This window comes from Contarinia nasturtii, unplaced genomic scaffold (genome assembly GCF_009176525.2).
Source record: "Contarinia nasturtii isolate CC-2019 unplaced genomic scaffold, AAFC_CNas_1.1 Cnas_scaffold_129, whole genome shotgun sequence".
In the NCBI taxonomy this organism is placed as follows: domain Eukaryota; kingdom Metazoa; phylum Arthropoda; class Insecta; order Diptera; family Cecidomyiidae; genus Contarinia; species Contarinia nasturtii.
Window position 1 is genome coordinate 4742433 of NW_022197486.1, and position 27692 is coordinate 4770124.

The 27692-nt window shown below is 35.0% G+C and overlaps 1 protein-coding gene across 5 annotated transcripts in view; it reads left to right on the top strand.

The window, feature by feature from the left end:
* The window catches only part of LOC116349264 (teneurin-m), a 623527-nt gene that overhangs the window by 492151 nt on the left and 103684 nt on the right, over window positions 1-27692 (top strand). The window contains exon 1 of one of the 5 annotated variants that reach the window (XM_031780650.1): window positions 13250-13345. The exons of the other annotated variants lie outside the window; for them this stretch is intronic. The gene's annotated coding sequence lies outside the window, so the exon portion shown is untranslated. Of the gene's footprint in view, window positions 1-13249; window positions 13346-27692 lie in introns of those variants that run through there. 5 annotated transcript variants of the gene reach the window in all.

Genomic DNA, 27692 nt, shown 5'->3' on the forward strand with positions numbered 1-27692 from the left:
AATATATAGAGAGAAGTTATCCCTAAACAAAGAGTTTCTTCGATGCTACTCTTTCAATATTTTACTTAATATCATTTTTTGGCGGTTGTGCCCCTTTTTTCCCAAATTTACCAACATACTTTGATTTTTTTCGGCATCATTTATATAAAATGTTTTTTCTCACACATTTTCAACCATATTCAATCGCAATGCTATATGTTATTGTTTCCGTATTTTTATTTATTTATTTTTGCGACAATGCTAATCATTGAAAGAGGCTTTGACTATAAAATGGCGACAACAAAAAGAGTTACCAATTCAATATTATTTATAATGCAACACGAATTTCTCGAGAACCATTTTTTTCATTTTTAAAATAAATTTAAATGAATTTATTGAATACAGTGTTCTCTAATCTTTCACAGTCAAAATAGGTGTTGACGAGCATAGGTGTTGACGAGGGTTCCTAGGGTTTGGATCCCCTTTAATAAAGGAAATAAATGGAAATAATTTTTGTGATACCAATATAAAAATGAGAAAGTCCCATTCTCCTTTCAGATTCCTAAAAACATTCTTGGGACCCTAGATTCTTTCGATTTTCTAGGGATTTTTGAGTCGAATTCTATCTATCAATTTTTTCCGAGTTTAATCAAAAACTCCTTTTTTGCTAGGGGTGTTGTCGAGAGAACCCCTTTTACACTAGATAAAAGTGACTCTTGTCACCCCCTATGGATTTCCATCCAGATACCCCTACAGGATTTTGCCATCACACTCCCCCGTCAACAACCATGAATTTTGCTGTTTTAATAACAGAATATCATACATTTGTTCCACATTTGGATTATTGGATTTTAACGGGGAGTGAACTGCTTCTAATTGAATACTAAGTAAACTCGTTGCTCAGGTTTCGTAACCTATTGCAAGACGCCCGTGTGTATACTATTGTACACGAAAATAGTCTTTATCCAAAAATATGTACGAGACATGGATTTTGTTCTTATGCCCGCTTGAAAAACTATGCCAAGCTGAAAACATTTGGTGATCATTTCTATTGAATATATCGAAAAAAGAGTATGTTATTCAGCGCTTATGGCTGAGTAATGTCTGAATAAAAACATACTCTCCTCTCGATATTTTCAATAAATTTGTTCCACATACTTCCACATTTAAACAAATTCATGAATTTATTAAGTAGCCTTAATCAGGTTACTTTGTTAAATTATAGCTTTTTATGCCATAATGTGCCGCTTGTTTTCACTCAACGAAATGAATATAGGTCTAATACAAAGCCTATATAAAAGAACAGAAGGAATGTAATCAAATGGAATCACGAATGTTTCCAGGTAGAAGTCCATATCCCTCCAGGTAGATTTCAAGATTTGTCAAAATCAAGACATTTTTTGAATAAACTACTTTAAATAAAGGTATAACCAGAAGAAACGAAATAAAGGCATATCCATACGAAGTGATAAATTTATTTTCGGTTGAAGTGCTATATCATCAATATTTCAATATTTGAGTGAAAATTTATGGCAAAGAGTGAATAATTTATAATGAAAAGTGTGGCATTTTGAAAGTAAGTGCTTTCGAAATTGAATTGAAAAGTGGTTGCCTTTTGCATTCCATTTAACATGGCGAATATTAATCGATATTGGCCACTAGAAATGAAACTGAAAGTCCGACTCTATGAAAACGATATATCGTTTGCAAGTAAAAGGGGCTGCACATTTAAAAAAAAACAATGAACTAAAATGAGCTCTATAATTACAATCAGTCTTTTTTGGTGTTCTCAAAAATGGTTGGCAATATGCCATTTAATCACCATAATCGAAAATTGATTCTGCTTATAAATTATAAGTTAAAATAAAATGAAAAAAAAAAAACCGGAAGGCGATTTATAACTAAAGTGTCGGTGGTATTCCGGCGCTTCCATTATAACACACTATTGACGAACAAAAAACCACCCCATCATTGCAATCACATTAATCGGAAGAAAGCACAATCAATCAGAGTTCAAATGCCATTATTGTCATTGAAATAAGGACGTTGAATAGAACATTACAAAGTCCATCATTGCCATTTGCATATACGATGATGGCTTCGGGCTATTCAGTCTCAAATGCACTGTGAACCATTCAGTTCAGTAATTGAGTCAAACTTAAAAGGTGTGAGGTATAAAGAGAAGATTGGAAGAAGCAACCACGTTCGAAAATGTCCCCGAATATACATTATACTAAAAATAGAAGAAGAAAAGAGAAAAAAACCGATTGGCCAGTAGAAATTAAACGTTTGCACTTTTAATAATTGTGTATTTAATGGATCCACGTCGAGTGATTGATATTATCAACATGTATTGAGGTTAAAATAGACATAGACCAAAACATTTCGGTTTCCACGACCGGAAACATAAAATCTAGCATAAAATACTTGAACGACAATTTCACCAACGAATGAAAAAAAAGCGGTAAAAATCACGGACACTATTGAGCCGATTTCTGTTTAACAAAATCAATTGCGGTTGTTTCAAGCAGCAGTAGATAACATTCAAATAAAATATTTGGCTATTCTTTAGCACTTACTTCCGTTTTCAAAATACGCACGCACATTTTCCTATTGAAATTAACGACGCAAAAAAGTGTATATATAAAAATACACAAGTATATTGATATGCAAATTCGGATGGTATTTAATTTTCGTTTGAAGTTGTTGCCAAGAGTGGCGAATTGTGCAAAAGAAACACTTCGAAGGGTGGAAGGTTTTCGTTCTCCAACGAAGTATTGTTAAAAGTGGAATAATCAAGAATCGCTTGGAGAGTTACTGTTACATTTGACTCATTTTGTGCGTAAAATGATCATGTTTAAAAATGGAAAAGTAAACAGTGAGAATGTTCATGCTGTCGCCTGAACCGAATCAAATTTATAGAGTGCAAAGAATGGGATCATTGTGTACCTCGAACAAAAATGAAGAAGAGAGCGTTGAACGTACGATTCCTCTGGTTGTGCAGCAAATGTTTCCGAAGCAAACAAAGTCATATAGTGAGAATATGCCATTTGAGTGTATTTGCAAGAGTTGAGCTGAATGACGAAAAAGAGCCACATCGGATCGAGCAAAGTGAACGAGTTAAATGAGACTGAATAGAATTGCCATTGCCATATCGGTTCGATTCGAACATTTGATTGTCATTGCTCGAATTTTCATTTAAACTTCTGGCAATGTTCCTTTTGTTTTATTTCATTGTTACTGCTGTCGCTGTTTCAAGTCTCGTTAACTCTTGTAGTGTGTAATCATGCATTATATCACACTCAGTCTCTCGTTCACTGCGTTCATGCATACGCAGAGAGAGAGAAAGAGAAAGAGAGAGACGTTCATCGAGAAATTTGCTGAGTGGAACAAGTAAGAGCAAAAATACAAAAGAAAACGACACATCGAATGACTGACTCATATAGATCGCATACGACCATAAATATTGTGCACGGGCATTTCACATTTTGGCGCTCATGCCCCCAAAACTAAAGACAAAAGATGAATGAAGTAAAGTTTGAATGGAAAAACTTTTATGGATGTATATCAATGTGTTTTTTGGACGTGGCGAATGAGAGCAAAGGAAAACGAAAATACGATTGAAAGAAAGACAGACACACAGAAAGAGTGAAATGAATGAAGGGGAGCGATAGCATAAACGTAACATGTATATATACATATATGCTGAATGATTGCTAAATAATGAGTAAAAGTGCATAACAGAACTTATGTGCTTTGCTACATCTGATAAAATGTCTCGGAAAAATGCGCCCCATTCAAAGCAAACGGAGTGTATACCAACTAGCAATCATCAATTTTATCCAAATAAAATCGCTATTTTTAAGGTATATCATGATCCAAATCGAAGAAGATCCGCACAGTAATTATTCAAATGACTGTGTGTGTATGAAAAAAGCCATATATACATCAAACTCATTTTCAATCGAAAACGTTTTAAAGCATTCAAGTTTGGGTTTGGGTTTGTGTAATATTCTACTTTTGATACTTGCACTTATGGAATGTTAATATCGTCTAACGATGCTAGTAACAAATAGAATCAACTCAAAAGATAACATTTGAAAAGTGAAGTTTTGGACGAGAAAAACACTGCTCTTTGGCTACATTGAAATTCACTTTATCAAAAAGTAAAAACGATTTGGTTGCCAGAGAGTGAGCGAGAGAGAAAGAGAAATAAAAAGAGAGAAAATACATCCAAAATTGACTAAATTGCACATAAACACAGGAACCAACACATACTTCACTACTTTTGGTTGTAGAAAGAGAAAGGGAGGTAGATAGTCAGTCGATAACGAGAGTTGCTTCGTAACTGGCAACAGAAAAAAGAAGAAGTGTTGAAGCAAATTCAAGGAAAGAGTAATCATGACATGATGATAAAATAATCGAAGAGCACACACTCACACACACAGACACACACACAACACGTAAAAGCGTTGCCAACTTTCCGATGAAAGCAGAAAATTGGAAAAGTTTTACCATGGGCTGACTCGATTGAATCTTTTGTTTCTAAATTTCATGTATTTGTTTTATCTTTTTATTCGCTTAGCTATAGCTATTGTGTGACATTGTTTTTGTTTTCAAGCCATATATTTTCATTCTTGTTACCATCTCCGAGCCTTAACTCATTTGAGTGAGTGCATGCGTGCGTGCGTTTGATTCTTTGCTTTTTTTTCTCTCTCTTTTCTTCATGTTATTTTTCTTTGAACGCTGTCTTGTTTACCCTTTGCATCAACTGATTTATTTGCAAAATGCTGCGATCTTTAAATCATTACCAATCCAATCATCTAAAAATCTTTGTATCTGAAGTTGAAGCGGCAGAATTCATGCAAATGAAAGAATCGACGATTGAAAGAGATAGAGAGAGAGAAGAAGGAGAGAAATAGAGAGAGGGGGAGATACAGAGAAAAAAATAAGAAATAGAACAAACAAGACGGAGCCAAAGTCTTATTTTTCGATCTAAATCCTTAATTCGAATGTAATTGAGTTGAAATCAAAGCGATAAACGGGCCTCGAACTAACCCATTCAATGGTTGAAATATCGCACCAATTACGAGTTTGTACTTAAAAAAGAAGAGATACGAACACATGTGGCATGTTATCGCATTGCTTCATTCATCCGAAGCCCAAAGTACTAACCTCATAATTAATAGAATTTCGAAGAAAGAGACCGTCTCCCTTTCATTTCATCGCATACCCTGGTCAAAGTGTTGGCCGGTTGTGTTCATCATTGTCCTGTTTTCATGTTTTTCTATTATCTCTATTTAATCTTTAAAATATCAGCTTTCGTCTAGGTTAGGCATGCTCTACTTTCAGCATCTCTGTGTCCACTTCCCAACACATGCAAATCTAAACACACACACACGAGAGAAGAGCGCGCGCGCGCTCACATCCATATATAAAATCCATTATATGTAAATTGGATTTTCGTCAGTATTGTTTTATCACCAAGTGTATATGAGAATTGTGTTGATGGTCGGAACGGAATGGAATGTGGTCGGCTATTCAAAAGCCACCTATAAACTTTATACCTTTATATATGTTCAAAATACCGTTTACGAAAGATCGATCGAACATGAATATTTAATGAATTTGAACAGAGAACAATAACACAAATGGATCAATCAACAAACGCATATTCCAGTGCCTGCACATTATCATCTCTCTCTCGATTCGGTAATGGCACTTAAAAAATCTGATAGTTTTAGTGTGAATTCAAATAATCCACAGTGAAGAGTTGATTTCATGAATAAAATGCAATTCATATCCAAAAATCATTTCAATGTTGAAAATCCACTCTCTCTCATGCACACCTAGGCACAATTGTTTCTCCATTTCAGCTCTCTCTCTTTTTCTCTCTCTTTCGTTCCTTTCAAATGAAAAACACTCAATCGTCGTCTTTCATTAAGTGCTTTTATTTTACCTTAAAATTTAGTCAAAATTGGCTCATTGAGTTTTCTGCAAAGCAATCCAAAGGTTCGTGAGACAAATTCCAACGCATCATTTCAATATCGAAGCATGTGTGCATTGTATACGTTACAAAAAAAGAGAAGAGTACCTTAGAAAAAAGCACTCACAATGTGCACATACATTTATATATATACGGAATTTGTGACCCTCAGCCTCGGTATACATAATGGAAATGGTTGGTTGGCTTACATGTACAGGAAAATCAATTTGCTTGCACTTGGATGGATTGTAAAGTGAAAATTGTAAAGTTACAGGCAGAAATGCATTTGCAAAATGGTGTGTGCGTATGTGTTACGGTAAACCGAATGATTTTGCGATGAATATTGATCGGTTGGCACTGGTATTTTGGCATACATCTCAATATCGTTATCAATTGTACATATGTCGTTTCGTTTTCGAATCCTCTATCATTGACATTACAACGGGCCGCATATTATATTTGTGATTCATTGACCGCTCCAGTATTTTCTGGCACAACGTACTTGTAAGTTATGGTTGGAAAGAGTTAGAGAGTGAGAAAGAGAGAGGAGGAAAGGGGAGAAGGGGGGTAGATAGAGAGAAACACAGAGAAGAAAGAAGAGAGAAAGAAAAGGAGGCAGGTATCAAGGGAGGGAAGGAGATAGAAGAAAACCGGAGTGTGAGGAAGATAGAAGATTACCATGCAGAAATCGAAATGAAAAAAAATACAAACTTAAAACGCATGAGAGTATCATGAATTGTGTTGAGTGCAAGACTCTTGTTGATGATTCGGACAACGTTCAATTTCTAATCAAAATTTGATATTAAAATTGCATTGAATTGCATTTGCAATCGATAAATAGAACACACATTGTACATTCGCATGTACATCCCTCTACAAGTTTCTGTGTACACCGTAAACACAATGACAATGAAAAGTGAATGATGAATCATCGTGATGAACATTTACGACGAGTAAAGTGTTCACCTTGCATCAAAATTTACAAGCGTTTTAGATCATTTGAATATCGACGAATAAACACGCATTTGCAAAACCAAATGGATAATTTATACATGAATCGATTCGATTTATTCCCATTCGTCTCTCTCCCTCTCTCTCTCTCCCTTGCTCGCTCGCTCGCTCGCCTCGATTTTTGGTTTAATCGGCAAATTGTTGGGACGTGAGCGAGCGATGCTGCGTACTGAATTCTATAGTATAGATTCAAAACGATGGCATTCGCATCCACAAACAATCGCTTGACATATCATTTAATTAGTTTAATTTCCAATTTATTATTTTCAGCATTTTAATTGCCAACAATTGGTCGAAGTTTCTCTGCATTTCGGTTCGATTTGCATTTGAAATTGTCGGAATTATCCAATAATCGACAAATTGCACCCAACCAATTCGGGATCGTAACCCAACTATATTCGGTATCACTATCTGTCCTTCATTCCCTCTATCTTCCTCTCTTTCGGTGCTTCGGTGCCTCTCATTCTGGTTTGCTGTTGCTAGATTGCAGAATGGCTGATGCGTACATGTCAAGTGTAATTGCATGTATGCTCTGGCGAATGTTCATTGTGAAATTGACGCGAATAAATTACAGATATTGTCAGAATGAAAATGGGAAGCAAATGCGATTCCTTCGAAATCAAATGACATTACTCACATTCGGCAATTCAGTATATGTGGTGTGCGTGTGTGTGGTGCACTGTGCATGGCACACACATACCACATATTGGCACAAATCCAATTGAAAATTCAAGAGTTCAATGTACAGGATTAAGGGCTTTTGGTGCGAAACGACGAGAGAAATTCACTCGTCAAATTGCTTTAGTCGTATGGAAAAACTCAAGGCGGAACCAAAGTCACTGCAGATAATTCTATGTCGGTTTTTTTTCTTCGTTTCTATTTTATATTTACATTTCTCTTTTCCAACGGAACTGAAAACAACCCTGGCCCCCTGCTCCATTCTCTTCCCCATTATGAGTGAAAAATCAAACACTGCATTTAAATAATGTCTATATGGATACATTTATTGCGTGCAACAATAAGTTTCCAAAACACACAAATGTGAATGCATCACGAAAATGGTCGACTGCTTTGATCGAACGTGCGACGTGCAATGTGAAAATTTGCTACCAAACTGAGAATGACTTGAGTTGACAAAATATAATCACACACCATCAACAATTCGGCTATTGAACATATATATTCAGCAGTTGTTGTCGTTGTAAAGCGTACCAACGATGCAATTTAAACGATTGCTTTGCATCGCATTTGTGTGTACTCTGTGCGCCCCCGTATGTGTCGAGATGTGCTTTATGTCATTATAGTTATGTGTCTGTGTGCAAGTTGTCTCTCTCTCTCTCTGTCTGTGTGTGTGCGACAAATGGTGTGTATCATCGGTTCGGTCATCAACGAAATGTATGCCCCATAAGCTTTTTATGGAATCCGATGAAGACAAATTTTATAACTTCAATCAAGTTCCTAAACAAATGGCACACGTAATGCGAATATATTCGACGATATGTTTGCCAATAGGGAGCCATAGAGATTGCATGAGCTACAAAATCATTGCCTGACTACCAGATGACTACCAACAATTACCACATACAAAAAAAAAATGGGATAGAGTGTGCAAAAATTTCGGTGGTGCGATGTGACGATGACGATGAACAGCAGCATGGTTGGTGGCAACGGCAACGGCGGTGATTTCAAAGGGAATCGTAAAGAGCTAAAAAAGGCACCATCATGCACACACACATACATAAAGCGCACAACAGTAGTACAATGTGAGAGAAAATTGGTAACCATATAGCTGAGAGTGCGTGTAACGCAGCCATTTCAAATACAAGGATAAATCACAGCATTACTACACCGAAACCGAATTCGATTTTACCCCAAGAATATCGGCGGGGAAAATTGTGCTGATTACTAGCAATACAGAACACTTCTGCTCACATGTACGCATGCATTGTGAAAAGTAAACAAAAACGATCGAACGAAAACTTTTTCACACATTTCGCACATAACGATATCAATGTGCAATTTGGTAGTGTCGAAAGTAAGAAAACAGTCATCACCCGAAAATGAATCGATGTCTGTGTCTGTGTGATAGACACATTGAGACGAAATTGTTGGAAAATTGAACGTTTTATCAGTGTGTGTGTGTAGGGATGCGTGCGCGCGCGTTTATATCGGTGTTATGAAGAAAAATCATATGTGCATGAAAATTCCACATGTTATTGTCATTCCGATCACACAGGCACAGTTGATTTTCATCAAGCCAACATTGATTATCGTATGAAAAAACCAGGCAATTGCAGCAGCAGCAGCACCCAGTATAAACACACAATAATTCACAAGCATAGAACACATATGAACGATTATGCATGAAATTACCTCTCCTCCGTACGAAAAAATCGGCCAACGTAATATGCGAACAAAGTCTGTACAGTATGGTACAGAATTCTTTGAGATATATAGTCAATAACACACAAAAAAAGAATGCATACACATATAGTAACATGAACGCACCCAATTACACACACAATTTGCCGAACGATAGCCGAATGCAGCACGATAGCGACGAATATGCGATACGAGTGTGCCACTGGTGGGCCCGAACGAATGTATATGGATCGAGCGAGAAACGAAATAGGAACAACAACAAAAATCGAAGCAAACACAAATCTAGATGCATGTACTCGACTTCAGTTTGCTTTATACCGTCGTGGGCAATGGTAACGATATTCAATATGACCGGTTTATATTTCCATCAAAATTGTATTCATTCATTGCTGTAAGTGGTGTGTCTATCTATTCAAGTTTTGTTCAAATGGAGTCAGTTGTGTTTTTGTTTGTGCTGCTCTGCATGTTTTTTGTGCAATGAGATACATACAGTGCGCTTTTGGGGGAAATTTTTTTTTTTCGTCGTTTTTGATATTTTTTTCAAATTTGGTGATTTTTTCTCAAATGAAAAACTTACGAGACATTGAAAACATCTCATAACTAACATATCACCATCAATAACGGAAACCGAGACCAAGAACCAAAATAAGACGAACAAATAGAAGTAAAAAGATAAAAAAAACGCATAAATATTATCAAATGGAACGAACGAAGCAAGAAAACGGGCCAAAGCAAAATACTTTCGATTGAATTTCATTCTTCGGGGTTGTTGGTTTTTTTTTTTTGCATTATATTATCCATACTTGCCTGTGTCCAAGAAAATGTTCTTTTTTTCTTCCTCTTGCTTTCTCGTTGTCATTTGATGGTATGTTTGAGAAAAGGTTATTTTACTTTGATTGTATCTTCTTGTTCTTGTGTTCGTTGATATCAAAGGATCTAAACATAGAAAAAGAGAAGAAAAAACGGAATATTTTCAAAGTCTTTGCGGATTTAAGAGTTATCAAACGAACAAGGAAGCAAAGAGAAAGCGGAAAATAGCAAAGAAATTGAAATGGAGAAGAAAAAAAACGGCAAAGTTTTGTGCGTGTATGCTTGTTGTTGTCTGTTGATGCAGATGACGAAGAAGGTGCGAAAATAGTGAGAGTGAAGAATCTGATAAAAAAAATAGAAATATATCACTACTTATGAAAATGTTGACGAAAGCAAAATATTGACAGTGATTAAGTTTGGATTACGAATATCTAACGATGAATTGTGCAAAAGTGCTAGAAAAAAAAAAATGTCCGTGTTTTTATTTTGCAGCCCAAATGCAATTTTATCAATTCAATTTTTGAATAGTGAACGAAAATGTCGTGCCCATTTTTTTGTGAATTGTGCCCCATGAGAAAAAAAACCAGAAATGAAAAAAAACCAAAGAGAAAAACCAAAATGATATTCAAACACCATGCAATCGAACACCGAAATCAATGAATATAAACCAAATCAATGGAAAATGATTGTTTTGTTTGATGTTTATTGTTTGGTGTTGTACTTCACCAATTAACATCTAATTGATTACTATTTTAGATTGGATTGCTTTTATTATGTGGGTGGTAAAACGCAAACATTTTCCATCGATGATTTGTTTTTATCTCTTCAGTCTTCACATTCACTGGATTGGAATTGTTTTATTTTTCTCGTTTTCGATTTGTGATTTGTTCCAATCACATTGACGTTGAAAAGTGGATAGAAGATATCTTGTCACCTGGATGGTGTGCTTTTTGTTGTTATTATCATCGCCTGTGTTTGTTGTTACGACGAATTTATGTAGGACGTAACCGAAATTATCCCGCATTCCACTTGTATTGAATTACAAAAAGTGATTTTGTCAATTGCGACAGTAAACAATGGGTTTCGATTCCCTCCGATTTCATTGTGTGTGGGGGGGGCGCTCTTTTCTCTCAAGCGATTTGTGATTGTAATTGCACGAGACATTGTTTATTCAATGGCAACGCGCACAAGATAAACAATTCAGACATTTATTATGATCATTTCATTTAAAATGATAATAACAAGGACAATAATAACACATAAACACACAGCGATTATGAAAATTTGTGTGAATGAAAAGTGAAAATCGGTCGCCATTTCCAATTCAGTGGCGTTTAGTAATCAATATTTTAAGGTGCGCATTCCATCTTTTAATCGATCAATCAAAAACGGTCATACCGATTTATTCATGCGGTGACCAAGTGTGATGAAGTCGACACACACTCAACACAAAAAAAAATGTTTTTGCAATTAATTACATTCTCACAGTGAATTTTTAAATACATGCGGTTTTTTCTCTGTTACTTTTCGTTCGTTGAGTTTTTTCTTCTTCTTCTTTTGTGGTTGGCTCATTCAATCGCGAACATTCAACTTGAAAATGGTGTTATTGTGCATTCAAAATTGGTTTGAGAATTGCGATTAAAACACGAAGGGGCACGAATAATATTGAAATGTCGACTGTCGACATGCATATAGTGTGTGTGTGTTGGTGTTGTTGCTGTTGATTTTTTGACATTGATTTGAAAGAAAAGCGGAAGAGAAAAATGCAAGTTGAAAAAAAAAAATTGAGAAATAATTCAACACAGTCGATTGGTTCGTTGTACTTGTTGGGGCGAATGTCGACAGTAAGAAAAAAAAAAAACGTTGATTTCATTTTCCGCCACACACACACAATCGTCAATATTTGCCCACGATGGAATGGGCCACACCATATTCACCAGTGTCACACATTGTTTACCACCAAGTTACACAAGAAATGTCTAAAGTTACACTGGCTCATATTAATTTCAGTGGCTTATCAGTTGGGAAATATCGTTTTTGATATTAATTACAGCATGAATTCCAAGCATGTGACCACGACCGAAGAATTGGACTCTCATACAATTTTCATAATGCCATACGTTCTTTTTTCTTCATTTCTCCCATTTTTTTTTTCTTTTTTTGAATGGAATCTAGTTTGATAAATTCTGAAAGTGTTGAAAAGTCAACTTTGCATATTAATACATACAAGCATACACGCAACTATTTAACTCAAACGTTTTTGATGGTGATGTGTTCGTAAATGGAAAAAAAATCGATGAACAAAAAAAATGGATCGAAAATTGAGAAAAAACAAACAGCTCATTTGATTGAAATATTTGTTTTTATCAATATTTCGAATTTCCATTCTAATTTTGTTTTTGTTTTCCTTCTTTTTTTAGTGAAGTGAAGCAGCTATATATTTCAAGCACAATTCATATATGAATAAAAAAAAAGTTTTTTTCTCGAAGTGAACTTGTAAAAAAAAAATGTTAGTTGTGTGTTCCACAACAAGAAATAAAAATGTGAGATGAAATTTCAAACCGAAAATTCTCTGTTAATAAATTCAATGAAATCATACGGTATTATATATTTTGTGTTTTGCATGTGAATTTTTAAACAATGCCATGTAGATAGGTCGAACAAACAAAGCAATATAGTTTGAAAGTGTTGTGAAAAGTTGTGAAAACAGTTTAGAGAAAACAAAGTTCCAAAAATTAAATATACATACATCTACACACATATCCACACGAAAAAAAAGCAAAAAAGCAAAGAAAAATCCGAATGCCAAAGTGCCGAGCAATAGAAAGAGAGTGCAAATGATAAATTGCGGCAAAAGAGCTGAGAGAGAACATATATAAAACGGATAGCTAAACACTTCTTCTAGCTCTTTAACTAATTCCATCGAACGGATAATTCATTAAGAAAACCTCAAACTGACATCAGTCGAAAACATACAATATAGTTTAACACAAAAACCATTTTGCAACGCGCGCGCACACACCCGAACGTACTTGTATAGAATATTTTGTGAACGAATAAAAAAAAATAACATCAAGTTGAAGAAGAAAAGTATAGCAGAAACAAAATACAAAAGGATTAATTTGTTGTCGACTGGCAGACTGCCATTTTTTGCCCTATCTTCTAGTTGCAACTCAAGTAAGTATATATACATGTATAAATGTATTTAATCCATGGAAATCATTTGATGGCTTTAATCGGTGCGATTAGAAAACTGTGTCAATCAAATTAACTCAATTCGACCAAAAGGATGTGCTGACTTAATTTTTATCGTTTTGGATTTTCATTTCACAAAATCCGGCTCAAATGCGATTTTTTTTTCATCATTTTTCATCTTATTCTGTTTTGTTGTGCTTGCAAATTCAAGTGAATTTTTCATTCTCGGGGATATTTTTTTTACGAAAAACGCGAGAGAAAAAAAAATTATACACAAAATAAATAACGAAGAAAATCCTGTGAAATTCATCAGCCTTTGATTTAGTTTTTTGTATTTAATATCGCTTAATCACAAAAAATGAGAGAGAAATACTTCGGGCCACCGCATGGTTCGGAGGGTAGGTTTATTTTTTATAATATTTCAAAATAAAAATGGAATATTGACGCAAAAAAAACGAAATGGGAAAAGGCGAACGAAACCAAAGGGAAACGCTAAATAGAATGAAACAAAAAAAAAGAACGCCTTTAGATGTTATTAAAGTCAAGCTTTTAATTATGTAAATTGGAAATTTATGGGAAAAATGCCTCTTTTACGCTCCGAAAGAGATTTACGCCAGTCAAATGCGATTTGTTGAGAGAAAAAGGAGGTGTTTTTTTTACTTTGAGATGCGATTTCTGTTTCCATATATATATATAGATATATTTTTATTCCATTCATTGTTGTGGTTTTTGTTTTATTATTAATATTGTGAGTGTGTATATACGTTTATATCGGCACAACAATTTTTGTTCGTCTTGTGATGTCAGGCAGAGAGAAAGTTGAATACGACGTAACATAACTAATTTCAGGAAATTCTTTGCTCTACAAATTCATAACGAAAGGACTACAAAACAAGCAGATAGAGAAACGGATACGATAGAGACATAGCAAATGTAAGAAAGCAACGAACAATATCGATAAAATGCATTGAAATATGAAAGCAAACCACAGCATCTATTCAGGTTTAGTTTTGTTCTATCGCGCACTGACTTCGGTTGGTTGGCTTTTGTCGTTTCGATATGCTACTGAGCAGAATGCGATTGCGTGTGATATGATACACCTATTTCGTTCGTCTGACCGCGTTATTGAACGATTTTTCTCGACGATATCTTTTCATTTCTTTTTAAAAGCTGGCAATGAAATGATTTCCTTTTTATACAACATTCTCTCCTTTATTTCGGTTTTTACTGCATCCCCCTCTATACTTTAAAGCATTTTTTTTTAATATATCACTTTTTGCATCGCTCGCTTCATATTATTAAACATAAATTGTTGATGCTTATACACAATGAAAATTGAATAGATATAATACGGACACCGTTGGCACTGCCATCGTCATACACACACACACAAATCTATTTTGCACTGTAAGTAAGCAGGAAAAATTAATCCCGTTAGGAATTTCAATTTTCTCTCTCGTTGAATGGATGTAAATTCGACTCTCATTCCAACTCCGATGAAAATTGACGGAATAGACGGTATAATATTGAATTTTAGAGCAAAAAACACCGAGATGTACAGAGATAGATAGAACAAGTGAGTGTTAGACAATACTTTTACATCAGCGCATCGAACAATATGATTTGAAATATTTTCTAGTCTTTCTACACATCTTAGACGTGAGTGTGTATGTCTGTGCAAAAAGAATTGTACTTTTTTTCCGTCTTCACTTCGATATATGCTTCTTGTTGAATAAACTTTTACTTGCATCTGTTATTGTGTGCAAATGAGAATGCACACTGTTCGCTCACAATCATATCAGCATCGTTTCAGAATAGTCAGTTTGTGTGTCTGTGTCGAATTGAATTTACAGGCAAGTCCAAAAAACACAAGCGCATATCGCCTTTAAAACTAACAAACGAGAACGACACTATGCTAGATATTTACTGCACTTCCATTATAAGTATAAATATAATAAACACATTGAAGAAACTTCGTCTGAATGCATCGACATAGTGCACATAGCATGTGATTATACGATCGACATTTTCGTGATTTTTTTTTTTTTATTTCATTCATTCGTTCGTCTTTCGTAGAATATATTTCTGCTTGAAAAGTTAAAATAATGTGAGAAAATTGAATGGAAGAATAACTCCGGGCAAAATTGAGAACAATTTTTTATTCTCTCTTCGTCATTGAGGGTGTATTTAGAAAAAAAAGCGAACGTTCATCAGCAATGCCTTGAAATTGGAGATTTCAACTATTAAGAAACGAAATTGTATTGTAAAACTTCATTTTTGGACCATGTAATTGAACACTCGCTTGGAAGATTATTTGGATTATGTCTGACCAATGGCAATATCATCCAAAAAAAAAAAACTACTAGAAAACCCATCAAATTAATAAAAAAAACGTAGTAAATAAACGTAAGCAATGACCGAAATTTGAAATTAAGACAAAATATCAATGAATATCAAGTTATGCTGACTCTGTAATCGTAATTGTTGTTGTAATTCATTCGCACCGCCGACAGACGACCAAATACTTCATAAACATTCCGAGCGTGCAGATGCGAAAAGTATGACGAACAAGAATGAAGCGCATGCCAACCACTCACTATTGCTCTCTTTTGTATTTATTACTCTATAGAAATTGTATGTGTATGTATACAAACTCTCTTTCTCTCATCCAAAACACTGTGTTTACATCGTGTGAAGTATTACAATCGAGTACGAGAGCGTGATAAACATAACAACACACCAAACAAATATAAATTGATTGAAAACATTTTAAATATTTATCATCTAAATTGAACGGACAAATTGTTTGAGCTTTTATTATGGTATCATCGTTCGCGCTTTCTATCTCTCTCTCTCTCCCTCACTTTCGTCTCTTCAGTTCAATTGTTGTTGTTATTTTTTTTTGCGGGCGCGCTGCTCATCGGGCTACCATCATCGACGATTTACACCAGATACAATTTAATTATTTACGAAAGTGAAACATATGTTTAAATAGCTTGTGCCAACGAAACACTTTTTTCCATCTTTGTACAAAACCGAGCAAATTTGAATAGGAACGAGACAAACAGATCAAAAAAACGCATATAGCCACTATTCATGGTTAAAAAAAAAACGAAAATATGAATAAAATAGCAAGAATTATTATACTAGTGTCATTGTCGGCGACGGCGATGGCGGCTGTGTGTTGGTGGACATTAGCTTGGCTGAAGTATTGTTCAATTAAGGTCAATTGATGTGCGCGCACCATTGAACCGGTATAAAAAATCATCGTTCAACCCATGTAACGGCCAATTTCATGCACATATTCGTATGAATCATTCCGCACGATTCAGCTAAAAGTGCGAAATTCTATTAGTGCTTCTCTTTGTGATTTGCCATTACTGTTGCCGCCTTTGTTCTAAACTATAAAAAAAATACACAATCCGTACAAAGAAATTTTATAGCCCGTCTTTTTTGATGTCATACACACAATCGCTTTTATTGTTTACACATCAAAATTCTTTATTATACCAATAGGGATTTTGTTTGCACATTTGGAAACCGCAACATAATCTTACTGTACATGAGCAGAGAAAGAGCGTCAATTTAAATAAACACGATGAGATTTATGAACGAAATTAAAAAAGAAATGTAAAAGAAGTGCTTGCGTTCAGAATTATTTTCGAATAATTGGTACAAATTACCAGTGTGAAAAATGCATTTGAAAAAAATAACGGCATAAAACAACAAATTGATTGAAATTCCCAGTTTAATTAATGGAATATTGTGTTACCCTTGAATTTTTTGATTAAATAAATATGCTGAATATTTTATTAATATTATTTCCAATTAAATTCGAATAAATATCATAATTTTAATTATTATACCGAAAAACGGATGCGATTCGCATGAAATGTGGTAAATGCTGGTGACCAATTTTTTTAAAAATAAATTTAATTAGAATTCTGACGCAACAGTTTCGCGTCTGACGCAACTATTTGGAATTTTAATAAAAAAGTTCGTTTTTGACATGATCTTAAAAAGCCGAATAAGAAGAGAATCTTTATTATTATTTCCAGAGAATGTGCGAACTACTTTAATTGAACGAAGTGCATTACATGCAAAATATTTCAATTAGTGGCGTAAACAAATGTCGGGAAATAGAACACTGGGATAGGGAGAAAGAAAAAGGGAAAGAGAAAAAGAATGGGGCATGGTATGAAGTACGCTCATGGGCCGCTACTATCATATTTTTAAATTATACTCTTGTATTCATATGCAACGCGCGCGCGTTTGTGTGTGTGATGGATTTAAATTCGTAATGGAGTAAATTTAAAAAAACGACCGGGACTGAAGCCAAGAGAGTCTATTATTTTCATAAATCGATAAATGCGAAACGTTGCATCACAAATTATGTCTGCATATACACGTACACATATTCCACGTATATATATAAATGTACACCAGCGAGAACGAGAGAGAGACACTTACTGTGGATAATTATGTTTCGTTTGTATTTTGTCTTCATCTGCTTTGGTGTGCTGTGTGTTTGTGTGTGGTCTGGGTACCTATTTTGGTTTGGATTTTTCCATATCGTCATATTTTCAACGGTAGTTTTGCATAAAATTCCCGTAGCAAAATGAGGCAACCAGTCGATCGCCCAACGGAGAAATTACAAATCGCTAAAATGCGAGAAGACATGACATTAATCGAGAGGGTGGATGTATATAAACTCTCTCTCTCTCTCTCTCACACACATACAAGCCGCCCCAGCTCTATGTTCGAACACATATCGGGCTCGAACGTGAATGCAAAACCAAATGCCAAGTATTTATTTCATGAATTTATTTCGATTCAAATGCCGAATATTTTCAATCTCTTCATTTAGATTTGTGCTGTTTGAATGTTGAGCTCCAAAATGCGCATCGCATTTTCCAAAGAGGTCGCGACTATAAATTTTATACGGTTCAATAAAACAATAATTTATAGACATTTTTCTATTTTAAGACTATTTTCACTTGTGCCTGATGTTTTCGGCCTTCTCTTTTTGTATGAAGTGTTTGCCACTCTCTCTATATCTCTTCCCGTCGCTCCAATGTCGCAAAACTTAGACGTTTCCATCGACGGTGCCAGTTCTGCGACTCAAATAAGGTCTAACAAGAGCTATATGAGGCACTTCTGTTTCGCACTTTGTTTCCTTCGAAATGTCTGTTTTCAATGTTTCCGCATTTTCATCCTTTTCTTCATTTTTTTTTATTCGCTTTATCGAATTGCCGTTGCTACTCCACCGTTTAATTTTTCTGTGGCATTTTCGAACTCATTTGAATGTGTGTGTTTTTTTTTAAGTGTAGGATATCTTTTCAAACAAACGGTGACTATTACTGTATGTGATGAATTGTGAGAACGATTATCATTCGCTTGATAACGAGCAAAAATAAAATAGAAGAGTGCGGCTCAGTGCGACGGTGATAATCATCGTTCCAGAAATAATGTAATGAATGGTGAAAATCCAAAGGTCTCGCAGTAAAGTGTAGCGTTGAAACTTGGACTAAGTGCTGCTAATGAGTCCAATCCAATGAGTTATCGTTTTGGCAAAGCAAGCACCATAGAGCGCGTACACATCATGCTACATACTGTTTGATTTAAATGATTTAAACTTAAAGAGTTGAAACTTCCATTCGTTGTGTGTGTGTGTGTCTTTTATAATACAGATTTGGCGAAAAGCATTTTGTTACCACTCTCTATCTTGTCGCCGCCCGATATTAGTGTGCCTGTCTCTAGCTTTAGCTGCTTTTTTGGTGCGCTCGCACACAATTTAACCCATTTCAGAAACCATCCACCGTCTTTCACTTTCGTTTTAATTATGAACCCTAAATATTTTATATCTATCACACGTTCGGAAAATGAACTGTTCGTTTAGTTTTCCACAACCGGTTAAGCCTATGAAGAGACAAAATGCGAATTCCCCTCATCTGTGCCATCTTGTATTCCATAGTTGAACTCAATTTAGTTACAATGAATTGAATCGAAAAAGAGAAAAAAAACAACAACAGTAACATGGCTACATAGATCTGTTGACCAGTGAGATACGTATAGCAATGGAATGAAAGAATGAAGAAAGCGTATATGTGTATGTATGCATCAGCACGCATAGATGTACAGCTCTGTGTGGCCGTGCTATTGTTGTTGTTTTTTCACTTTTTCATTTCAATGCTACAGAATTAAATTCAGTTTTTGCATCTAATTCACACTAAAATCAGATGGCGCTCATTAGCGAGATTCGCAAAAAAAAGTCTCCAATCTCATACAAATATACACCGGCTGGTTTTCCATGTCATGTTGTTGAGTTTTTTTTCTTCTTTCTTTTAGTTCACTCTTTCGCTTCGTTGTGAACTTGTCAGATGTTTTGTTGCCAAATTTTATCCCTAATGAAGATGGATGCTATGTACGCTCTCTTCCTATTTCCACACAAGCGCGCTCGCGCACACAAAATCTCGCTCATTTATTCATTTCTCCCATTTCACGTCCGTATCTTTATAATCACCCAAAATGCTAGCACATTTTCGAATCGAATTTAAAATTGAAATCTTTCAGTGTGTTTTCACTGTTTAAATACAATATTTTATATACGTATTTTGTTTCTTATATTCAATTTTCGTTAAGTATGGAATTTTCACGAAAATACACGAAAAAAGAAATCGATTAAGCTTAGAACATTTCATTTGTGTTTTTTTGTTATTTCGACTGCTTTTGTCTTGAAATGTTGGTGTTCTTGTTATCGTTATCAGTTGTGTTGTTTATGGTGGTTTTGAATGGCGAAAAATTAGATTTCGATTGGATTTTTCGCGCCACAAAAGCCATTCCTTTTCAAAACCAGAGTGAAACAAAAGGCGAGAACATTTCGTTTCTCAACACTTGTGCTCGCCACTTCAGAATTGTATTGTTTTTTTTTATTTCGATCAAGATTTGTCCATCTAAATCCATTATTTTAATTGACATGATCAAAAACAAGCAAACGCCATAATAAACACGGATACCATTGCGATAGGAATAAGGTTTCGCGCATGAAGAACGGAAGAGCCATCAATGATAATGCATGCATTTACGCGTAATACACCATATTTTTCATTGAAGCAAATGAATGTGCCGACTACAACATTTTGTATATTATCGGATTTAAGTCTTTTGTCTCTTTGCTTTGGCACAACCGAATGACATTTCTATCTATGGACTTATACCACAATTGTGATTGCCCGAACTCCCTCTCTCTCTCTACCTTTCTCTCTGTCGCTCGTTATTTCGCTGAAATGTTCTCTATCATCAATAAAATACGTTCTAAATACACGAAAAGCTTCTTGTTACACGATTTCCGAATATCTATTTGATTCGTCGCTCATCTTTCGGTATAGCTATTTGTCACAACGAGATTGTTGGCTTCATGTTTGTATTTTTGTGCAAATACGTTCAATCTCGAAATTAAAATGTGCACATTGAATCGAGGCGAGACGATAGACGAATAACCAAACGTATACACACAGATAAAAAGAAATAGACGAAAGAAAGAAGAAAAAAACACACATACACACCGAAACGTACGGATTGAAATACGTTTATAATCGGGTAATGCGACAAGAAAAAGCATTCAAACAAAAGGACGATAGCGACAGTAGAAAACAAATAGAAATATTGCAGAATGACAGCAAGACTTGAATTCCGCTACACACAAATTGCTATGCCAATAATTACACAAAGCACAATTTCGACCAGAAAGAACAAAGCAAGAGACAGAAGAGAAAGAGCAAAAAAACAAGCAGATAGAGAGCGATGAAAACAGTTGTAACACTAGCACTAGTACCAGCACAAAATGTTCAATATATTGTATATACAATGGTGAAAACAAAAGATGGCGCAGTACGATATCAAAATGTATAAGTCCTTTTTATTACAGACGAAAACCTTTTGGTTTTAAGGCGATAAAGACAGACAGAGAAAATACAAATACATGAATAATGTGAAATGAATTGACACAAAAGAATGTCTAAACGAGCGTGTTAAAGTCACTGATTCGTGCGATTACTACGAACGAAAAGATGCACTACAACAAGAAGAAAAAAAATGAAGAATATTCCAACAGTTAAATTGAAAATCAGTTAGATGCTGTCATCACGGCTCTCAAAATGCTCACTTTTTTTTACGCTGTTGTTTCTTGCAAAAGGAACCAATTAACGCACGCACACCGTGTGGGTGTCAAAGTTGCGGTTGATAAGAATGAACACAAGAAATCGAATTTCGAACGACAACACGAAACGTACTAAATACAATTCGCTCTGTCTCTATCGATTGCACACACACACACATACGAACCTATACAGAAAAGTTTAATGTGAAGTTTTTCATTTGGATTACGGTTGCATTATTTTCTAAATACATCGTTTTTCCTTCTATTTGCACTGTTAGCCCTGTCGTTTGCAAAATTCATTGCGGATCACTTCAATGATTCTCTTTTGTTCTCATGCTTCGTGCACGTCATTATACAGAATGTGCACACACACACATTCCAAAAGATTCTCTTTTATCACGAAATTAGTTCTTCATATACACTTGGAGTTTTTGGAGTTTCATCGACTTCGTTCATCGCATTCGTTTCCATCATATTGAATCAAAACACCGATTTTTTTTTGTTCAGCCAACAAATCTGTTTCGATTTGTGCCCTTTTTCACTATAATCAACCATTTCAATCCATTCCCTGGTTATTTGCAACTTTTTGAATGCATATTACCCCATAGCTGTGCGATGCTTTCTCTCATTCTTCGATAAAATATATATTCTTTATTGACTTTTTTTTTTGAATTTTATTACCGACATCCCAATGAATGTTTTCTCTTTGTCGTTGGTATTTTTTTTTATATCATCGCATTTATTCTATGTGTCACGGCAAATGGTAAAACTCACAAAATGACTCATCGCATAAGCGAACCATATTCGCTATTCGCATGAATTTACATTGTTTTTTCCTCTTCTCTGATTTTTATATTACAAAGTTGAGATTTGAATAGAAAAACTTGGATTTAAAAGAAATCAACAACAGCAACCAAACCAAGTGACAATAAAACCATCGCAATATTTTACGCACGACGAAATGACCAGACCCGTTATAAAAGTTGAATGCTTTCCACAAATCAAAATGATTTGTGTTGTTGCATGGCGAAAATTGAAGTTTATGATCGAATGAAATTTTTTTTCGTACACTTTGCAAGCAGACATTTTTTTTATAGTTTTTCATTTTCTTTAAAGAAACATATTTTAAAGCAAAAATATTGCTTTTGAATATTTTTTTTTGTTTTATGGAAACAAACATTTTATGTGTGCAACATTTTTTTTTTCGGGTACTATTGTTCACCAAATGTTTCAATAAAACGAACACACCTAAAGCGATTTAAGCCAAAACGTTTTGTTACTCAAGTTTTTGGACACTAATTAAATTGAAAGTATCATTGTCTCCTACCGCATTCATGGTCTGAGTAGAGTTCGACGCATTCATGGTCTGAAAGGAGTGTGTTTCTCTTACGAAATATAGACATATTATATATCAAATTTTGTGGACGACATCGAAAGTAAAAGTTTTGGCATGTGTGTGTGTGTGTGTGTCATGAGATGTGAAAAACAATGTATTGGCTCATTTGAAGAAGGGTCACATGCACCGCAGAAGTCATGAGAAAGTAGTATATAAGTAATTGCACATTGAATCGCTTTCTTCAATTCGAATTAATTGCATTGTTATTTATTGTGCAAAGACAATTCAGCCCGACTGATGTTGGCTGTTGTCTTCACATTTTAAGATTGGGAATCACGGCAAAAAAGAAAAGAAAAGTGTACTCATTCGAATTTGAAATTATACAATTTTCAGAAATGAGTTTATTTCGTTTTATGTTGCACGCGATTTGATTTCGTTGCTCGCTATTCCTCATCATGCATCTAAAAAGTCACAATGCAAAAAAACAAACAGAATGATAGAGACAAAATGGCGACCCATTTCATCAGATGTATACGTGTTGCAATAGCTCAAAACAGTATTCCATTGTAATGCTTGATATTCTCACAGTGATGCGTGTCGTTTGCAGAAAACAATAAAAACAACGACACAGCGAGCTAATCAAGCAAAACATTGGATATACGAAATGAATTGCCAGAAGAACAAAAAAAATATGTAAGAAACTGAAATTACCATAATTATCCGATCAAAATTTGAAGTAGGCGAATGCGCGAGCGCACACAAAGAGCCAATTCAATTATGAAACAATTGATTATAAAATCGTAATAAAATTGTAAGAAAAAAACAGCGAAGAAGGAAAACCACACATCATTTTCGGCGAATGATCAAAGCGATTCAGTCATGCAAGACGTGCGCATTGCATCGTTCGACATCGTGACAATCAACAATATTCGATAATAAATTTAAATTTAGCGTCCAAATGTGACCATTCCCATTGAAAGCAAATCAATCGATGCGAACGAATAAAAACCAAATTCATTTGGCAATTGCAGAAAATAGCTCGAAATTCGTTCAGTTTACATTTGAAATAGAAAAGAAAATACACATTTTTTTTGTGGTTATTTCAACTTTAATTATTCATTTTCATCGAAATTTGTTTGTTCGTTTTAGCATGTTTTTTTCACCACTGTCAACACCGAGACATATAAAAAAACAGATCAAACCATTTAATGCTTTTGTAAACACAACGAACTCAATTGTTAATTTCGTTTGAAGGAAGAGAATGAATTTCGAAAAAAAAGTGATCGAAAAACGTCGCTTTGAAACGAAGTAAAATAGGAGGAAAAACCAAATTAAAATCGAGAAATGTAATTGTCGAGCAAGCGTGCGCCACGGTTATACATATAAATATACACTGTGCCACACTTACCTTTTCATATATATAAAGTCGTGATTGTTCACGCACGTTTTCTTTACAAATTTCAATTTAAGAGAAGCTTGTCCATTCACGGTAATTACATAAATCGCACATTCATGGCCACTTCTAATACAGGCCTGTGGAGAGTACAATCAAAACGTCATCAACAACTGAGTGTGTTAGAAAGTGACTCTTAAGTTCGATGGAGGGAATGAGAGGTGAAATATTGCCATACATCGAATGCGAATACGATAAATGGTAATAGTCAACATGATGATCGACAAATCAAATGCATTCGACCGAAACAGCAACTGTCAACAGGAGAAGAAATAAATGAAGAAAAAAACGAGCCACTTCAATTTTGTGGGCCTGTGGTCACATCATGACATATATTGCATATTCATATGGCTAAAGTCAATTGCATAACGCAAATCGAAATGCTCGCCTGGCTGCTGTGGTGATGGTGGTGGCGATGGCGCCAGCTATAGCATTTCTATTGCATGCCAAAGAATACTCTCTTTGCTTTTTTTAAAGAAAAATTGTATAATTTCATATCAATTCTGAGTGGGAGAGAGAGATAGGGAAGAAAGAGCGAATGCATGCGATGCACCAGATGAATAAAAAGCAACAAAGAGAATTGAAGAAAAAAATCGATTTCAGAAATAAATGAAAATGGGCCTAATGAATGCGATGATGAGTTGGCGCAAAAACAAGAAACCCGAAAAAAACAATTTGAAATCGAACCAATTGCGTTTAGATATTCATTAACCTGTTCGAAGTCGATGTTGCTGTTCCCGTTTTGTTCGTTTTTCCGTTGAATTTGCTCTTTTTTCGATTAATTTCGATATTCTCGACCCATAAATAGATATTTCAAAGTGACAACTTTTTGAATATTGATGGCGGTTTCAATTTGTTCAGCATTCCATCAATTGGTCTAATATTTTTTTCGGTTTTAGCCTCAATCGCTCTTCAACATTCAGAACAGCACTGCATACCAAATGTGTAAACCAAAAATTACGTTAAAATGTTCCAATTGCCAAATGAAAAACATTGTTCATATTAACCAACTGTCAGCCGCGGTGGATAGCAAATCAAATAGGCAAAAATCGGTTGAAAATTGATTTCGTTTCTGCTGAAGCATTTCAAAATGTTGAAAATGTGTGTTGTATGAAAAATAGATTTGTATGTGCTCTCACTTGTGGCATGCATTTTTCAGTTCCGTGATGGACACATTGATTTTCAAATGTCGGCCATCACATTGTGTTTGATTTTTCGTAGTTTTCTTAAAGCAATCAAAGATGTTATTTATGGTTTGAACAATTGGTTCCATACGAAACGCATGATTACCGTCTCAAATTGACACACAACATTCAGTACAATACTTTCTCAGTTGTTTTTTTTTTTCTTTTTTCTTCTTCTCGGAATGAAAAGATTGGAATAAAAATACATTGCATTGAGAATGGCGAATTTAAGTCAATTTCACCCATTCAAATGCATAATCTAAACTGACGACACTTTATATACGATATACGTATACACATGCGCTTCCATACACACACACTCACGCACGGGTTCGCGATATGACCGGTTAGTTGTGGAATTATATGAATGTTGACGTTGGCGGCTACCTATACATATGCTTCATTGTGGCAACAAACGCGAAATCATGTGGTGTTTGTTAATTTAAAATCATTAGCCAATATTTGGTGCAGCATGCATTATTTATTTAAATATGGCCATTGTGCAGTGTAGATCTCATATTTTGTGGGCAAACAACTCTTTGATAGACATTCAATGTCTCCCTGTCTCTCTTTCTCTTTCGCTTCATTGCCACCACCGTCGTTTGCGCACACATAAACACGCACATAATCAATATATCGTTGGCATCGGTTGGCACCGTCGAAACGCCGTCATAAATTGAACTTCAATATTGAAACAACATGCCTACATTCATGGGCTGCCATTGTAAAGTGCTTTAGGAATTTTAGCGGTCGTTCTCAATCAACATCCATTGCCGTTGTGTTTTCCCAGAGAGTAACATGTTGCAAAGAACGTTTCGAAGAGCGAATAGAGAAAGCGTATCGGATCGATGCACGTTAACCGGAAAACAAATATATATGAAATGATTTGATTGCAAATGCGGCCGAATCTACCATATACTATGTAAATAATGGTTAAACATTTTTTTCTTTCATTCCAAATCGCTAGCAGATACAAGATTTTCATAAAAATATTGGGCTTGCTCATTTGTCATATTGCATTTGAAAGTATTTTACAAAATGGCAAAATGTCATCATTTCACAGCCATCATCGAAGCATGGAGAATTCACCAAGAAAATATTCAACAAAGAAATAACAACAATAATTACGAATTCAAAAAGAAAATGTGGAATTTTGCGATTCCGATGCTGTCTTGTTGTGGCAAAGCCATCTTCAACGAAATATGAAGAGTCTTTTCTTCCGAAAAAATATGTCTTTGGCAAATATCACACGCTGCCACTATTATGCAATTTCAAGAATTTGTGTCATTCGACCAAAAATATTCGCCCACGATCGATGGTTTCATATACACGATATTTTCCCAAAACGCGATAACATACCATGAAAACCGATGAACGAACGATAAAATGGAGAGAGCTGCCTTGTGGCTGCCATGAATTCTCTTCATTTTCCAAGGTTCTGCCATAATGTCGATTATTGTCGGAGTACCGAATGTTTTGTTGTTTTTTTTCCTTGTATCATCATCATCGTCGTCGTCTTCGTCGTCAATTACACAAAATTCTAGAATTTATGCGCATTATTTCATTTACATGCACAATTCAGCGACGATAAAATACACTGAAAAAAGATCAATTGAGTAGACTGTGTGATCGAAACAGAAGGGATTTTATGGTATTCAAATCTCACGAGCATCTCTTTTTCCTCTATTCGTTGCTTTTCCTACCTCTTTGCATATAATTGAGCCATACGATAAAAGTGCACAGAGAACGGTGTGTGCAAAACTGAAAAAGCCAGAAGATGTATCGTACGTATTATACAAATAAATAAATAATTTTAACTTCGTCATTTATTAGTTCTGGTATTGCTTCCAAATGAGGCTACAGTTAAGAACATGTGAATCTCCAGCAAAAACAATTGTCTTGCCAACAATAATGCTGTGTGGATTATGTTGTATTTGCAATAATGGATTTGCGATAGATGCAAATGGAAACGCAATATATATATAGAATATTTGCATCGCGTGTATGCCAAACCGATTCCATGCGCGTATTTCATGGTATATTTCACATATGGAGTGTGTGATTGAACCACCGAGTGGATGCAGTGAAATTTATAGCGGACTGATCTACTTTTTAATGGTGGTTTTTGGTATTAAAAGACCAGAAAAATACTGCATTACGATACGTGTACGTTGTATTAATGCCAATGTCCTGCCAAT